The sequence below is a fragment of the Microchirus variegatus genome, assembly GCF_963457635.1.
Source record: "Microchirus variegatus genome assembly, chromosome: 9".
NCBI classification, from domain to species: Eukaryota; Metazoa; Chordata; class Actinopteri; order Pleuronectiformes; family Soleidae; genus Microchirus; species Microchirus variegatus.
The window spans coordinates 567664-585055 of NC_139810.1; the positions used below are offsets into that span (position 1 = coordinate 567664).

General features: G+C 42.6%; 1 protein-coding gene across 1 annotated transcript in view; it reads left to right on the forward strand.

Moving 5' to 3' along the window:
* The window catches only part of LOC310931723 (ERC protein 2-like), a gene marked incomplete at both ends in the record, with an annotated part of 151206 nt that overhangs the window by 102378 nt on the left and 31436 nt on the right, over nucleotides 1-17392 (forward strand). The window lies entirely within an intron of this gene.

A 17392-nucleotide genomic window follows, 5' to 3' on the forward strand; every position in this document is an offset into this window, starting at 1 on the left:
ATCAATGAATATGATCGAGGAAGCACAGGGTTAGCTCGCCTGTTAGCATTCATAGCCCTGACTGTTCTCTGATCTGCTGCAGGAACTTCAGTTTCATCTGAATCGAACCTCCAGAGTTTGGACTCTTCTGAGGAAATGTCTGAGTCTGTGAAGTGAAGGTGAGGTTCTGCAGACTCAGACTGATCCTGACTCTTTTGGTTCGAAGCCTAATCCTCTTCCACTTTGCCGTAAAGTTACAGTGAGAGTGTTTGACTCAGGGTTTGTTTTGGAAAAGGAGCATAAAAATATACGTTTAATTAGCTGAAGTATTGGTCAGTGCCAGCAGACGTCAGCGCCGCAATTATTCTCACCATGAAAGTGTGTGAAGGGAAAAGGAAACGCTACGGGAAGAGTTCAGGAACCTGAAAATAAGCATGAATAATAATTAGGACTTTATTCTACACGACCTAATGCTACACCGTATGGGAACTTTGTTTAGTTTTTAAAACTTGCATTCTGGGTAACCCTTGCTCCCAAGGGTGGAAAATCTCAATATTGAGGGCGATAATCAGGACAGCACTTGGACTAGAGGGAGAGCATTGTTGAGATTGAGGGTTAAGCAGGAATTGGAATTCACCCCAAAGTTGAAGAAGCAACACGTAGTTTTGTGTCGTGGTTATTTCCACGTGTTTTCATCGTCAGTTCACGTTGGTAAAGACCAGATTTAAACGGCAGCAGAATGATTCTCTTTGGTTAGTCGTTGTGTTCCAGCATCAGACCGCACTGATAAACGCCTGTGGAAGCTTCTCTCTGTGTTCATGTGGTTATGGAACAGGTAACAAAGCCTTTTCCTTTGCGTCGTAAATCAGCCTCTGCGTCTCTGCGGCCGCACTGAGACTAGAATAACAGCGTCTTACTGTGTACCAGATCCCTATAAACACGGACGCTGTCATTTTCCCTTCGCCGTTACACTGTTTTTCACCATCGTAGCGACGAGTCAAAGCCAAAAACTCGTCTGACTTTGTTTTCAGTGACTTTTAAAATGAAATTGCGTCTGATTGTCTTGGATCAGTCGTGTTCTGAACTCTCTTCACTCAGCGTTTGGCTTCTCTCACGTCAATTATGGTCACTTTTATCATCGCTGAGTCGTTCTGTGACGCTCACGTTCACTTTGTAATGTTTGGCAGTGGACGACACACACATGTACACACACATGTACACACACATGTACACACACACATGTACACACACATGTAGATGGAGAGTGACGTTGTTGAGATGACAACAACAACAACAACATGAACGTCGTGGAAGAACAAATCCTTTTCTTTCTAGAGTCAGACTTGATGTTAGATTTCTCAGAGGTTCCAAAAGGGTTCTTCTACAAGGGCTGAGGTTCTACCATTTGTTTTTCAGAATTATTTGCTTCTGAAAAACCCTTTACTGAAGAAAGGGTTTTTCAAGGGTTCTTGGTAACACTAATGGTTCCAGTAAGAACCATTTTTGATCCAGAGAACCCTTTAAAACCCCTTTCCTGAATAAAGGTTTTTAAAAGAGTTCTTGGTGGAACCCTCCAAAAAGGTTCTTGGTGGAACCCATCCTGCCTATTGCTGTCTGGATATTAGAGAAAAGAAGACGTTGATTTGTGTTCACTACAGACTCGACGCTCAATTGCCCTGTGAGGAAAAATATCAGTGGTCCTACGCTCTTAGAAATAAGGTTCTTCGGGTTCTCCTCATAGAGAACATAGGAGAACCCTTTTTGGACACCCAGGAGACATGGTTTGGTATTTAGAGGAATCAAAGCAGAAGTCATTTGTGAGATATTCGTCTGTCACTCGTCTCCAAAATGTTTCCTCACATCGTCATAATCTGTGCTTTAAAGAACCTTGATGTTCTCTGCACGTCTAACAAAGGTCAGGATTATCAGGGTCACGTCTTCTCAAATGTACAGAACTAATATAATATATATATATATAATATATATATATTATATAATCTCATGATCCACTCGTATTATATTGTGTCGAGCACAGTCTGGTGTTTGATTGTGTTTTTAAACTGGTGTAGATTTTATCAGATGAACTCCTGACCTTCACAGTGATGGACTCATCACTCTGTCCCTTTAATCTGCTGTGGATGAGATTATGACCTCTCTCTCTCTCTCTCTCTCTCTTTGTCTCCTTCTATCTGTGGAGAGAGAGAGACAGACAGACAGACAGACAGACAGAGAGAGAGAGAGAGAGAGAGAGAGAGAGAGAGGTCTGGAATTTATCACACATACCTTATAATTACTATCAGAGGAAATGGTCGTGAGGAAGGAGGCGCTCTATAGGCCTGCTAATTAGTGTGAGACACACACACACACACACAGCTAATTAGTGTCATTCAGCTGGTGTTGAAGTCTTGGCAAAGTCTAATCTGATTGGCCCTGAGGAGATGAACACGCCCCCCTGACTTCACCCTCTCCTATAAATCTCAGGACTAATTGATTGGAAGTTGTGTGTGTGTGTGTGTGTGTGGGGGGGTATTTAAGTGTGTGTGTGTGTGTGGGGGGGGGGGGGGGGGGGATTGATTATGTGTCCGTAAAGAGACAGTGTTGCCTTCAGGGTCAGCAGCAGAGGGATGAGGGGAAGTGGAGATGAGAGTTTACTGTCAGATTATTATAGTCTGATTATAGATCATTGACATGTTTAGGCCACGCCCACTTTACAACTGTGTTTCTGTTGTTTTGGTTTTCACGTGGAAACAAAAGGTGCAAAAGTACAAAAAGTGTTGGCCTCACCTACACAGTTTGTTTGTGTTTCCCGTTAAAAGTCAGACTTTTATTAATCAAAAGAGTTTGAAACTGTATAGATAATAAAGTCAAGACATTGACGAGATTAGAAATAATGATTTTTATTCCAAATATAACAGTTTTCAGTTGTGCTAACATCATTTCAAGGGTTTTCTAATCATCCAATAGTCTTCTAACACCATTAGCAAACACAATGTACCATTAGAACAGTGTTAATGGGCCTTTATATTTACACCTATGTACATATTCTATTAACAACCAGACGTTTTTACCACATTAACAATGTATAGAGCCCAAACTTTTGAACAGCAGTGTGTGTGTGTGTGTGTGTGTGTGTGTGTGTGTGTGTGTGTGTACACACACACCAAGGCTTAAACACTTGTGTAGAACTTTACTTGACTATATTCACTCTGATGTGTTCAGATGTTGCTGAGATTTACACATCTGAATTCACCAATTACACACACACACACACACACACACACACACACACACACACACACACACACACACACACATGGTAAATTAGGGACCTATGATTTCCGTGTTAACAGAATCGCATGATTGGCCAATAAAAAAACGGAAACTACTGTAAAATATCACAGAAAATGACATAATGTGATTGAAATGGAACGTTTGTCTGGGGAAATGCACACACACACACACACACACACACACACACACACACACACACACACACACACACACACACACACACACACACACACACATTCACAGTTTCACTGACTGTCAGTTCCCAGGAGGTTTTTAATGGAGAACAATAGTGGAGTGGACCACTTCAACAACGCTGCTGCTGCTGCTGAAGCTGCTGCTGCAGCACGGCAACTCAGCATTCACCACAGCAATGAGCCCCCCCCCCGGCACTTGTGTGTGTGTGTGTGTGTGTGTGTGTGTGTGTGTGTGTGTGTGTGTGTGTGTGTGTGTGTGTGTGTGTGTGTGTGTGTGTGTGTGTGTGTGTGTGTGTGTGTGTGTGTGTGTGTGTGTGTGTGTGTGTGTGTTTGTGTGTCTAATCTGGTTAATTCAGAGATTTAGACCCAAACTGTAATTATCATAATGTTCTTCTCTGCAGAAAACAGCCCGAGCGAGTTTTGATGAGAGTGTGTATGGATGATGTGTTTGTGGGTAAAGAACAACATGTGCATACATGAATATCTGTGTGTGTGTGTGTGTGTGTGTGCTGCTGTTTCCCTGCTCTAGCGTCGGGCCTCTCTCTGTTGGTCTGAGTTAAATGGAGACATATTGGAAACATGACTGCTCTCTCGGGGGACGCTGGGTTTTCAGAGTTTAGAGCCGGAGTCGAGCAGAAGGAACGAGAGGAAATGAAAGATGAAGGATGGAAAGAGAATAAAAAGAGTCGTGTTGCAGAGTGTAACTGAGTCACTCTGCACCGCAGAGGTGGAAACAGTTAGCGTCTCCACTAGGTGGTGCTGTGACTTTAGCACAACGTTGTTGTCTTTAGTAAAGATGTCACGAGTGTCACTGATGAGTCTGTGTCTCATCGTTATCTTACATATTTATACGATGATTTACTCACTCTGACTCTTTGGTGTTTGTGCTCCAAACTTGTTCTTTGTGATTATGATAATGGGCGGGGCTTAATAATCGTCACGTAATAATCTTATTAACGTAATAATCTTCACGTATTGATCTTATTAACGTAATAATCTTCACATAATAATCTTCACATAATAATCTTCACGTAATAATCGCTGTCATCTTTACGCAATAATTTTATTAACGTAATAATCTTCACGTAATAATCGCTGACACAGAACAAACATCACAGTGAAGCTAATCTTGAGTCTTTAGCTTCACGCTTGAACACGACTGGTGGCTTTAGCGTAAGGGGGCGTGGCCAGTGCATATTGCCACACCCATGACTTATACCATGTTCTTATCACAGTTCAGTATTAATTATCAGTATAATTGGTACAGTACGGCATGGTTTGGAATGGAATGGTCCAACCCTGGGCGTGGCATGCTTTAAGAAACACCAGACGCAAGGGACTGAGTTTTTTCTTTGTTGTGGGTGGAGCCAGTGTAGCTCCACCCAGACCAGACTGTACCATTTTACTCTGGTTCCCCAAGAGAAGGCTGATTATTTTGGTTCTGTTCCTAAATACTGGGCTTTATAAAGTTTCTCTCTGTCCATGAGTGAGTGATTTATTTTTCTGAAGAAGAAGAAGAAGAAGCAGATTTTATCAGGTCAACGATCGCTCCTTTAAAATAAAGAAAATTGAGACGAGAGAAAAAGAAAAGGAGGTCACTGGAGTTTCTCTCACCACCAGGAATCTAAGAATCTCATAAAACCAAAAAGGACGTTTGTCTTATTTGTTTGTGGACAGAAATGACAACTGTCGTTCACCACAGACGCTGTAAACTTTCATGACTGCGCAATAAAAGTTTTGTCTTATTTTTACAATATCGGAGAAGGAAAAAAAACAAAAGAGACAGAAACGAAAAGCCGAGGTTTATTTGGAGCCGGAGTCGTCTTTTCATAAGAGTCACCACAGTTTAATCTGAGCGAGTCAGAGGGAGGCTTAGGTTTGATGTGGGCCAACAGGACGCTAACCGCTAAGCTAACAAAGACAGGACAGAGCAGACAATGGCCGCTGAACACTGTGTGTGTGTGTGTGTGTGTGTGTGTGTGTGTGTGTGTGTGTGTGTGTGTGATTGAAAATGTGGGCGTTCATGACTCAGTGGATGTTAGAGATGTGAGTGTTTACGTCTGGTTTAAGTCAAGGATCAGAGGACGACTGGAATACACTGATGTGTGGTTTTAACCATCATTGAAGTCGTTGTCTAAAGACGTGATTAAGATTATTATTATCATCAGTTTCTACGGCTGCAACTCTTTTTTGGTGTCGACTAATCTATCGATTATTTCTTGGATTAGTCGACTAATCACGATTATCTTCGTTAGAATCTGTTTTGATCTTGTGTTTAACCTACGTACAGTGGCTTTAATAACAACATTTATCACAGTTAAACACCTGAAACAAACGATCACAGATTAAACATCAAATTAATCTGCTCCAAATCACACAGTTGATAAGTGAAAGAGATTTATAATTCATTATAAACGCTAGTATTTACAGGGGTTGATATTAACCCTTTCAGCACCATAATAATAATAGATATATTTATATATTTTCAGGGGCAGAACGAATTATTAAAATTGCACGAAGTATCGAGGAGTTACGGTAATTTAAAACACACGTGTCACCGTGGTTTTAAAAGTGTCAAAACAGCTTCGCCTGTAATTCAACTCCATTCAATTGATTTAGCGCTCGCTAAGCTAGCTTCGTCCGTGATTTTCCGACTGATAAACGTACGACACAAACGTATCATGTCTCGTAGTCTGATGGTGAATTAATAAATGAGCATGTGATTTAAAAATATCTGCGAGGTATCGACGTTATTCGTGAACTCACTTCTCTGCGGTACGTGATGATAAAGCTGCTCCGTGGCGTCGGCCACTTACATTTTATCGTTGACAAATTTTTGTCGTTTTTAATCATTGCAGCCCTACATCAGTCATTAATCCATCATTTTCTCCTTTATTCAGCGACTGCTTTGGTGCAGAACAGAAAACTCTGCTCACAAACCACACGACGATCTGCTTTTTGTTTGTTTTTACAAACAAATTCACCAAAGTCAGAGATTTAAACATTTGGCCGGTGATTTTAGGATTAAACTGTAAAGTTTCCCTTTGAGAAGAGATTTCTCCGTCGACTTCACCGGAAAACAGGCAAAACTATCAGGCCTGTCTGAGGGAGCATTTGTGTGTATTCAGCAGCAGAGCAGGGGCGGGTGGAGACAATAACAAACCCTGGCAACGATCTGCACACGGGATTGTTTGTGTTTTTATCCTGGATAACTCTCTCAAAACTCATCGGATTTAATCCAGATTTGGTGTGTGCATGGATCTGATCCAGATTACAGAAAATATAAATTAAATATAAATATAACATTTCTAGTCTAACTTTAACCGGATGCATTCACTAACCCTTAACATTAACCTTAACCATCACAACTAAGTGCCTAACATTAACCCTTAACCCTAACCCTATGGGAACCAGATTAAAAATGTCCTCACAAATATATAGTTTTTCTGGTTTTTGGACCTCACAAAGATATAAATACAAGCACACACACACACACACAGAGACTGAGCAGGTGCACTTAAATGTGTACGTCTTAAATACACACACTTCACACGTGATATCATTTAGTGGTGGAATCAAAACAGGAATAACAAAAATATATTAAAACACACGCACACACACACACACACACACACACGCGCACACACACACACTGACATGTCTGTGATCCATTCCAGCCACAGGTCTATGGGTTCACCACTGACTGGAATCAAATGTGTGTTTGGCCTTGGGTTACACACTCCATTGAATTAGAGAAATGCATGTGTGTGCGTGTGTGCACGTGCACTTACTCACACACACACACATGCATGTGGCCTCACGGATCTCTATTAAGTTAAGAAATAAAGAAAGAAGAGAGTGAAGCGTCTTCTTCTTCTTTTATGTGATAGCATCAGCTCGGGGTGATCTGTGCACATCAAACCACTGCAGACCACATCACACACACACACACACACACACACACACACACACACACACACACACACACACACACACACAGGAAGAGGGAGCCTCCATTAGACATCCCATAAACAACGTGTGTGTGTGTGTGTGTGTGCACAGGACAAACACAGTGAGGTATGCAGTCGTCTGACATGCTCACACAGTGATGAGCAAGTGCACACACACACACACACACACAGTCTTGTCCTGGAGACTTGCTGGAACTTTAACCTTAACTTTAAACCATCACAACTTAAGTTAATCTCAACCCTGAGTCTAAACCAGGTCTTAAACCTGTGAGGTCAATGACATCTTTGTCTCATTTTAACTCCTTTAATCTCACTTAGAATAAAATTTAATTCCAACTGCACAACCATGAAAAGTTTGAAGGATATATAATATATATATATATATATTATATATATATATATATATAATATATATATATATATATATATATATATATATATATATATATATATATATAAATATATATATATATATATATATATATATATATATATATATATATATATATATATAAATATATATATATATATATATATATATATATATATACATTACTTTTTTATGTACTAACATTATTAGAGGATCAGCGTGGATTCCAAGCCCAAACAACATATTATTTACCAACTGAATTATTGCATGACTTACCAGTAAAATTACTTCTTAATATAATAATATAATGTTTGGAGTTTGAAAATAATGGTCTCATAATTTTTAACACGTGTGCTTATTACTTTACAGGAGAATAATAATAATAATAATAATAATAATAATAATAATAATAATCCATCATGTGAATCTCGTGCTTTTCTCCTACAAATCAAATTTTAGCCACTGAACAAACGCTTTTTTGACCATAAAGTGAAGTTTGTAAACCACTCACTCTCCCACACCAAAGTCCACAGAGAAAGTCAGTGAGTTGTTGATTCTCTGCTGCCTCGTGTGGTCGCTTTGTGTCACTGCTGCCTCGTGTGGTCACTCTGTGTCACTGAGATATCAGCCTCTGATTCAGGCTCCACAGGCTCTGATTCGCTGCTGCTGAAGCTGCATTTCAGCCAAATGACGATAAAGATATGTAGATTTCTTTAATATGTTTTTTTTAATATAAATGATAATACAGCAATAAAACATAAAACAGTTATTACAAAGCTGACTTTTTATGTCACACACAACTTTATTTTGAAAAGCTCAACCACTTCCTGAACGACACGTGTTTGATATTTAATCGCAACTTCGACGACAGTAAAGGGCGAATAGAACAATAACGGATCATAACTTTAAATACGAAGACGTAGACGAGTAAATGTCTTTGACGTCTCCGTCCTCTGAGCGTGAGACGTCTCCGTCCTCTGAGCGTGAGACGTCTCTGAAGATGAGACCAAACGTGTCAAAACACCAGTGAAGTCAGGACATGGATATGTTTGTCTCTGCTAACACGTTCATCCCCGGGATTAGGACAGCGTTTCATGTGTTCTCATGCGAGTCGGCCATGTTTCTGCCCACTGAGAATACTGAAGATGACACATGGTTACCACACACACACACACACACACACACACACACACACACACACACACACACACACACACACACACACACACTGTTGGTGCAGCAGTTATGCTCCATGGCAGCTCTAATTGCTTGCGGCTCCTGTTGTGTGTTTAGCTTTGTTTGAGCATGTCCAATATAACCAGTCACAGGGGAGACACTGCCAGAACACACACACACACACGCACACACACGCACACACACACACACACGCACACACACACAGTAACACAACACCTCAGTCAAACACAGTGTAATAAAACAATGGCGTCGCGTTGTTTCAATCGTCCTGCAGGCGTGTGCGACGTTTGTGCGACGTTTGTTGATCAGACACAGAAACTTCGTACGCGCGGAACAAAACGCACAACTTTTCACGACTGATTTCTCTCCTTTTGTCTTCAAAACTTTTCCGGAACACGGCGTCGTTTCCACAAACGTCTTCACGCGCAATTTTCTGTTTTACGGAAAAAACATTGAAACGTGTTTTTTTTTGGACAAAACGAGACATTTGAAAACATCAGAATTGTGTGTTTTTGAGAAGAAGCGACGGTGGCTCAGTGACAGAGACAGTGGGAGGTTGTGAGTTCGATTCCTGGCTCTGCTCGTCTATTATGTGCCCTTGAGCAAAGACACTACAGCTCATGGTGCAGATGTGTGAATGTGAATGGGTAAAAACTGTGTAAATCAGCTTCATCAAGACCAGAAAAGCTCTATATAAATACAGACCATAATAACAACTCTTCTTCTTCTTCTGGTTTTATTTGGTAGTAACGAGGAACAAAGAGAGTCAGAGGAAATGTAGTGCAGTACTGATTTACTCTATGGGCTTTGGTGTGGGAGAGTGAGTGGTTTAAAAACTTCAGTTTCAGAGTCGGTAAATGTTGTCTAACAGTGAAATAAAGCAGCAAACATATTCTTAAGCTAGTGTGTGTGTGTGTGTGTTAGCCTTTGGCCGAAAATCAGACATGAGGCTGATTCTCAGTGCAGACACGGCGCAGTACCTCTGACAACCACACGTCAAAAAGCGCCCAAACGAACCTGTAATGTGTGCTACATGTAGACGTTTATGGAGTGTTTTACAAACTTCAGTTTCCTGTTGCGTAAATATGCAAATATATCAGTGATGTCAGTTAAACGCGTTGATTAACGTGTTAACGTGAACACATTTTAACGGAAGTTACACACAGCAGGTTTAGCCTGTAACACACATTAGTTTGTCTGACGGATAAGACGTGTAATAATAATTCATCTAAAATTAGACTTTGGCTTGAACAAAATATTATATTATAAATATTGTGTCTTTAAATTGCAATTTAGATACATTTTGATGAATTATTCAGCTCTACACTACAGTATAATATACTGTAGTGTAGAGCTGAATAATGGCTGGACACATATGCCAAAATATGCACATTTACATATTTACTTTACATTACATTACATTAAAATGAGGAAAAGTAATGGTACAAAAAGAAATAAAGGGACATTTAGAAGAGATAAAAATGTGTGATTAATTGCAATTAATCGTGAGTTAACTATGACATTAATGCAATTTATCCTGATTAAATATTTTAATCGTTTGACAGAACTAAAATATATATATATATAGATATATATATACACATATATATACATATCTATATATATTTGCTGTCAGTTGTGTTAATAATTGGGAGTGATATATCAAACATATATCGTCAACTCTGATGTTAGTGACCAACACTAGAGCAATCAGAGTTTTTCCCCCTGCGTTGATTACAAGGTGTTTACACACACACACACACACACACGCATGCACGCACGCACGCACACACACACACACACACACACACAGCTGGAGCCTGAAACGTTGACGCTCTCGTAAAAAGATTTTATTTTCTATGAAGCAGAAATTCCAGCGTGAGGAGAGCGAGGGCTTTGACGCAGACTTTACGAGCTTCACGACTGTGAGCGCTGAACAAGCAGAGAAACGACAACACAACGTACAAATTACACAGATTATAGAGCGCTGAGTGTGTGTTTGTGTGTGTGTGTGAGTGTGAGTGTGAGTCAGTGCAGTATCTGTGCAGCTCACTGTCTATTATGGTTCAAGTTGCTCTCTTATTTATCTGTGTGCGTGTGTGTGTGTGTGTGTGTGCGTTTTAATGAATCAAAAGGCCAAGTAGTAATCATGTCACTCTTTGATCACATGATCCTCACTGATCTGTTTAAATATACAGTAGACCTGTCCAGACCTGGATTCAGCTCCTCTAATCAGCACCCTGTGTGTGTGTGTGTGTGTGTGTGTGTGTGTGTGTGTGTGTGTGTGTGTGTGTGTGTGTGTGTGTGTGTGCGTGCGTGTGCGTGTGCGTGTGTGTGAGAGCAACACAGTCTCCAAAAAAGTACATTCCCACGCGTCTAATCAGTTTCCCAGTGTTACGTTTGGTCAAAGGTATTTTGACGGCGTTTTCACAGACGATGTTTTTAGTGTTTGTGACGTTTGTTTGTGTCGTTTGTTTGTGACGTTTGTTTGTGTCGTTTGTGACGTTCGTTTGTGACGTTTGTTTGTGACATTTGTTTCTGGCAGAAATCATGAAAAAGACGGTGATGATAACTGTTTCCATGGTTTGGGAAGTGGTCGTGGTTTTTAAAGGGATTATTCCTGTTTTGTGAAATGTGGTCGTGTGAAGTCGTGAAGTCGTGAAGTCGTGAAGTCTCATTTAACTTTGGTGTGGCAGAGTGAGCGGTTTTCCACAGTTCAGTTTGAACTGTCTGAAGAGAGCATCATTGATTTCCCCTGAGTCACTGAGGTCAATCCAGACAAAGTGTTTGAAACGATACATGAATCTAAAAACCACATGAACTCACCTGTTAAAATGACTATGATCTCTATGGACTTTGGTGCAGGAGAGTGAGCAGTGAGCACCTTTAGGAGCTGATAGACTGAAGCAGGTGTGTGGTTTATTTAGTGTCTTTCGTCTTGTTCTGCGGTCGATTTAGCAAAACTAAAGAAAAGCCATATTTAAAATGAACTCTGGAGTCTCTGCTCCTGTGTGGTTTGGTCAGAGAGCAGTGATGTTCTTCAGAGAGCAGAGATGTTCCTCAGAGAGCAGAGATGTTCTTCAGAGAGCAGAGATGTTCTTCAGAGAGCAGAGATGTTCCTCAGAGAGCAGAGATGTTCCTCAGAGAGTAGAGATGTTCTTCAGAGAGCAGAGATGTTCTTCAGAGAGCAGAGATGTTCCTCAGAGAGCAGAGATGTTCTTCAGAGAGCAGAGATGTTCTTCAGAGAGCAGAGATGTTCCTCAGAGAGCAGAGATGTTCTTCAGAGAGCAGAGATGTTCCTCAGAGAGCAGAGATGTTCTTCAGAGAGCAGAGATGTTCCTCAGAGAGCAGAGATGTTCTTCAGAGAGCAGAGATGTTCCTCAGAGAGAAGTGATGTTCCTCAGAGAGTAGAGATGTTCCTCAGAGAGCAGACATGTTCCTCAGAGAGCAGAGATGTTCTTCAGAGAGCAGAGATGTTCCTCAGAGAGCAGAGATGTTCTTCAGAGAGCAGAGATGTTCTTCAGAGAGCAGAGATGTTCCTCAGAGAGCAGAGATGTTCTTCAGAGAGCAGAGATGTTCCTCAGAGAGCAGAGATGTTCTTCAGAGAGCAGAGATGTTCCTCAGAGAGAAGTGATGTTCCTCAGAGAGTAGAGATGTTCCTCAGAGAGCAGACATGTTCCTCAGAGAGCAGAGATGTTCTTCAGAGAGCAGAGATGTTCCTCAGAGACCTCAGGTGTAGAGCAAGATCTCCTCACTGACCGTGGAGAACCTGAGGATCCTCCTCCAGCTGATGACCCTGTGACCTGAGCTCAGATAAGAGCTGGACGATGGATGGATGAACTTCCTGTGTTTTCTTTACCTTCCTTTGTCTTCTTCAGTGGAATCTGCCACTAGATGTCACTAAATCTCCCACACTGGTCCTTTAAAATCTAACTGACGTTTGAATCTCAACGCTGAGTTGTTTTTGCATCAGTTTCATCACAATTGCATTGAATGAAAAAGTAACATTCAGTGTGAGTGAAGGTAAATGTCCTGCACAGACTTAATCTGCAGTAATCTGACTTTATATTATATCACTTGAGAGCGACAGGTGCTTCGTCCTCAGAGTGTGACGGAGTCTCTCTGTTTTGAACACATTGTTTATTCATGTCATGGTAACTGTGAAGAAGGTTCACACTACATTATGACATTTTAAAAAGCATGTTTTTTGCTGTGTGAGAGAGAGAAAAACACACACACACACACACACACACACACACACACACACAGTTAGTTACGGTTCAGGTTTCTCTCTGTGACAGAAACAGAACTCTGAGCTGGAAACACACACAACGTTCTGTGGACTTTTCCAGATACGCAGCTTTTTAACAGCTGAGCTCATGCGACTGTGATTGGAGATCACTGTGATTGGCTGATGGAGCTGTGGAGCTGTGGAGCTGTGGTGCTGTGTGGTGAATGTTAGTGTGACCCCGGGTCTCCTTTACACACTGACGGGAAACAGACAAGGCTGCACTCCAAGGAAAGCTATAATTCTGAAGAGAACATGCCAACGCAAGGCCAACGTCTTTGTTTTCACCGAGCAGCAGCAGCAACTTCAGCTTCAGCAGCAGCTTCAGCAGCAGCTTCAGCAGCAGCTTCAGCAGCAGCTTCAGCAGCAGCTTCAGCAGCAGCTTCAGCAGCAGCTTCAGCAGCAGCTTCATCATCAGCAGCATTTTCAGCAGCAGTTTCCTCGCTGTGCCGTAGTAACCACATTGATTAGGTTGTGTAATTGTCTGGCAAAGCATTGTGGGAAACGGCCCATGCAGATTTGTCCCTTTGCCTCAAACCGCGTTTTTAAACATGGACTCTACCATCGTCATGACAGCGCTCTCCAGGAAACATGTGACAGAGTGTGTGTGTGTGTGTGTGTGTGTGTGTGTGTGGGTGTGTGCGTGTGTGCGTGTGTGTGTGTGTGTGTGTGTGTGTGTGTGTGTGTGTGTTACTCAGGCTCCTCTCAGGGATGTGAGTGCGGCCTCTCGTTCCACCGCATGTCGTCTGTGGTTCAGCTGTGGTTCCATCTCCTGGTCCTGCTGCATTTGGAGCTCAGATAATACAGCAGTGTGTGTGTGTGTGTGTGTGTGTGTGTGTGTGTGTGTGTGTGTGTGTGTGTGTGTGTGTGTGTGTGTGTGTGTGTGTGTGTGTGTGTGTGTGTGTGTGTGTGTGTGTGTGTGTGTGTGTGTGTGTGTGTGTGTGTGTGTGTGTGTGTGTGTGTGTGTCGTACCCTGATATTTTCAGCCTCTCTCGCTGTCGCTGTGTTTCCAGTTAGACGAGCAGAGAGAGAGAGAGAGAGAGAGAGAGAAGCCGTGTGGACGACAGGAAAAGAGAGAGAGAGGAAAGAAGGTAATTGAAGGCTTGAGGTTTGAGGCTGATACTGAGGCCAAGGACGACTGTTTGGACGTGTTTGAATAACCTCCATGAACTTAAGATTTAGCCTCACTGTGGAGTGAGTACAGGGCTCAGAGGATGATGGAGAGGTCCAAGTCCAAGGTGTTCCTCCTCCTCCTCCTCCTCCTCCTCCTCCTCCTCCTCCTCCTCCTCCTCCTCCTCAGAGATGATGAAGCTCCTCTCTTTGATCAGTGGAAGAAGAGGAGGAACAGACAAAGAGATGGAACGAGGACAGAGAGACCTCGAGTTATTTCAGAGGATAGTTTAACCTCCTCAAAAACACACAAAGTCCTCCTTCTTTTCATGTGATGCAGCGCAGAAGGTGTTGGTTCTCCTGGTTCTCCTGGTTCTTCACTGTAGCTGCTCTCACACAGAAGAACAATCATCATTATTTCACTGAAGGCAGATTTCCACCGGGCTTGTTACAGCAGTAGAACATCAGCAGCTCTGCCGAGCATCAATCACCACCAGGCGCGTGAGAGTCAGCGTATTCACAGAAGATCACGCGATAATCCTGAACGGACGCAAGTTTGCGAGATCCCGCGATAGACTGTGTATATAAAGGAAACAACAACAACAACAACAACAACAGCTTCTTTCATTCTGTTGATCTGGAAAATGATTTGATGTTTCTCCTCGTACATCATGACTGAGACGCTCTGATTATTGACTGTTGACCTGGACGCACCGGTCACGACGTAATGTTGATGTGAAGTTGTGACAGGCTGTATGACCTGATTATTGTCTTTTATTTTGAAAAGGGGGGCGGAAGTGTTTCACTTTGAGTCTGTGTCGGACTTCCTGTCTGGTGCGAACGGCTTCATTAAGCTCGGCACGACTCGGCAGCGGCAACGGCGAGAAAATAGAACTGCTACCTATCAATAGCGGTGCGAGTCACTTCTGGGACGCTGCTGAGACATGCTGCAGCGCCCCCTGGTGGATTGTCACTCAGATGATTGACAGACACACACACACACATGCACACAAACATGCACACACACACACACGCACGCACAGTATACAGCAGCTGGATTGTTTAAAGTTCTCTGTCATCTGAGAGAGTGAGGTGAAGGTCACAGTGAATAACACACTACTGTACCAACACACACACACACACACACATACACACACTGTTTTTTATGCCTTAGTGAGGACACATCATAGACATAATGGATTCCCTTAAACCAGGTCTTACTGCCTGAAAAGGCCTTTTCAGTTGTGGGTCCCAGACAAAATGTCCCCACAGAGATGTTGATACAGATACACACACACACACACACACACACACACACACACACACACATATGAAGTGTGTTAAGAAGCAGCACTAAGGCCTCTGTATAAACACTGATGAGTTATGACCCCCCCCCCCCCTCCATGCCCCCCCCCCTCCCAGTTTTTTAACATCAAAAGGCAAAAGTGCAATATTTGGTGAAGGAGGCGGAGCTTGAAGGAGGTCAGAGGTCAGACAGAGGTGGAGTCACCTGTGTTTACATGAGTCTGAACAGGATTAACGTGAATCTGCTTCACTCACGTCGTCAGACAGAGAAACATGTTTTTATTTAAACATGATCATCATTTTAAAATCATTTATTTTATCTCCTCGTCATTATAGATGTTAGTGCTGTTTACGTTTGAAAAGTTCTCTTCATCTCATTTGTCTGGACTCTGGACTGGAATGTGGTGGTAGACTGGTCTGGTCTGGACTGCACTGGACTGGTCTGCTCTGGTCTGGTCTGGTCTGCTCTGGTTTGGTCTGGTCTGGACTGCACTGGACTGGTCTGCTCTGGTCTGGTCTGGTCTGCTCTGGTTTGGTCTGGTCTGGACTGGACTGGACTGGTCTGCTCTGGTCTGGTCTGGTCTGCTCTGGTTTGGTCTGGTCTGGACTGGACTGGTCTGGTCTGGACTGCACTGGACTGGTCTGGTCTGCTCTGGTCTGGTCTGGTCTGGTCTGGACTGCACTGGACTGGTCTGCTCTGGTTTGGTCTGGTCTGGTCTGGTCTGGTTTGGTCTGGTCTGGACTGGTCTGCTCTGGTTTGGTCTGGTCTGGTCTAGTCTGGTCTGGTCTTGTCTGGTCTGGTCTGGACTGGTCTGGTCTTGTCTGGTCTGGTCTGGACTGGTCTGGTCTGGTCTGGACTGGTCTGGTCTGGTCTGGACTGGTCTGGTCTGGTCTGGTCTGGATGGGTCTGGACTGGTCTGGTCTGGCTCATCTCCCCTCGTTGCTGCTCTCACTCTAAATATTTGGCTAGTTTTGGCAGATTTGTGTCATATTTTCCTCCTTGTTGCTGTAAAACTGATGCAGACTCTTTCAATTAAACCTTCCTCTTCCTCCTCTTCCTCCTCCTCTGTGGGGGGGGGGGGGGGGGGGGGGGGGGGGCGTGGCAGCTGTGTAAGTGCGTTGTATATTTTATTAGCAAAGTGAAAACACACACAACCGGGTCGAACCATCTGCTGCCGCGGGTTTTTCCCCGTTAGCATGTACAGTGAACAGCATTCCTGTGTGAAGTGTGGGATTAGCGTGTAACTGCTCAACAGGATTATTGGAGTTGACGTGGATTCTCAAACACAAAGTGCAGCACGTAAACATTTTATTCACGGAGGACGCTACAAAAATACGACTTGATAGATTAGGATTGATACAGGACTTAATCTGGGGAAGGAAACAGACGCATGTGCGTGTTACAGGTTAGCATGTAGCTAATCCTAGCCAAAATGGCCACAAGGGGTGGCTCATAAAAATGCATTTAAAACATATTTAGAGTTAAAATGCAGATTATTTCAACATGGTATCTGATCACTGGGATTATCGGAGTTGACATGGATTCTCAAACACAAGTGTAGAACATTTATTCATGAAAAAAAATATGACTTGATAGATTAAGATTGATACAGAACTTAATCTGAGGAAGGAAACAGAAGAAAGTGCAGTAATCTGACATGTATCTGTTACAGTTATCTGCTCAGCG